Source organism: Arachis hypogaea, chromosome 15 (genome assembly GCF_003086295.3).
Source record: "Arachis hypogaea cultivar Tifrunner chromosome 15, arahy.Tifrunner.gnm2.J5K5, whole genome shotgun sequence".
Taxonomy (NCBI): domain Eukaryota; kingdom Viridiplantae; phylum Streptophyta; class Magnoliopsida; order Fabales; family Fabaceae; genus Arachis; species Arachis hypogaea.
In genome coordinates, this window is record NC_092050.1 from 96217443 (window position 1) to 96218685 (window position 1243).

Here is a 1243-nt window from a genome sequence, read left to right on the forward strand (position 1 = left end):
TGAGTCAATATTTTTTTCTGAGCCAATATGGCATTCAGAGTATCAATTTCAAGAACTCCCTTCCTCTGAGGCGTCCCATTACTCACAGGATTCCTTTCAGAAGTGTACATAAACTGGTTATTTGCAACTATGTCAATGAGTTCTTGAGCTTCTGCAAGCGTTTTCTTTAGGTGAATGGATCCACCTGCAGAATGGTCCAATGACATCTTAGATAATTCAGACAGACCATCATAGGCGTTTTCTGAAAGCATGTTAGAAAGACACTTTTTGGTCAGTTGCTTGTATCTCTCCCAAGCTTCATAGAGGGATTCACATTCTTTCTGTTTAAAGGTTTGAACATCCACTCTAAGCTTGCTACACTTTTGAGGAGGAAAGAACTTGGCTAAGAAAGCCGTGACCAGCTTATCCCAAGAGTTCAGGCTATTTTTAGGTTGAGAGTCCAACCATATTCTAGCTCTGTCTCTTACAGCAAACAGGAAAAGCATAAGCCTGTAGACCTCGGGATCAACCCCATTGGTCTTAACAGTATCAAAGATCTGCAAGAATTCAGTTAAGAACTGAAAAGGATCTTCTGATGGAAGTCCATGAAACTTGCAGTTATGTTGCATCAGAGAAACTAATTGAGGCTTTAGCTCAAATTTATTTGCTCCAATGGCAGGGATTGAGATGCTTCTTCCATGTAAATTGGAATTTGGTGCAGTAAAGTCACCAAGCATCTTCCTTGCATTGTTATTATTTTCGGCCATGTCTCCTTCTTTTTCGAAAATTTTTGTCAGATTTTCTCTAGAGAGTTGTGCTTTAGCTTGCCTTAGCTTCCTCTTCAGAGTCCTTTCAGGTTCAGAATCAGCTTCAACAAGAATGTTCTTATCCTTGTTTCTGCTCATATGAAAAAGAAGAGAACAGAAAAGAAAATATGGAATCCTCTATGTCACAGTATAGAGATTCCTTTATGTGAGTAGAAGAAGAGAAGGATAGAAGAAGGAGAATAGAGAAATTCGAATTTAAATTAAAATAAAAGGAAAAATATTTTTGTTTTTATTTTAATTATTAGTTAGAATTCAAAAATATGAAAAGGAATAAAATTTGAAATTAAAATTTAAAATAATTAGTTAATTAAAAGGAATTTTTGAAAAAGGGATAGGGGATTTTTGAAAATATGAGAGAGAAAAGTAGTTAGGTGGTTTTGAAAAAGATAAGAATCAAACAAGATAAGATTAATTTGAAAAAGATTTGAAAATCAATT

At 34.8% G+C, this 1243-nt stretch overlaps 1 non-coding gene across 1 annotated transcript; it reads left to right on the forward strand.

Moving 5' to 3' along the window:
* Window positions 1-245: 245 nt before the first annotated feature.
* Window positions 246-353, forward strand: LOC112753256 (small nucleolar RNA R71). The gene has a single exon (XR_003177649.1). It is a non-coding gene; the product is annotated as a small nucleolar RNA R71 (small nucleolar RNA).
* Window positions 354-1243: the final 890 nt, after the last annotated feature.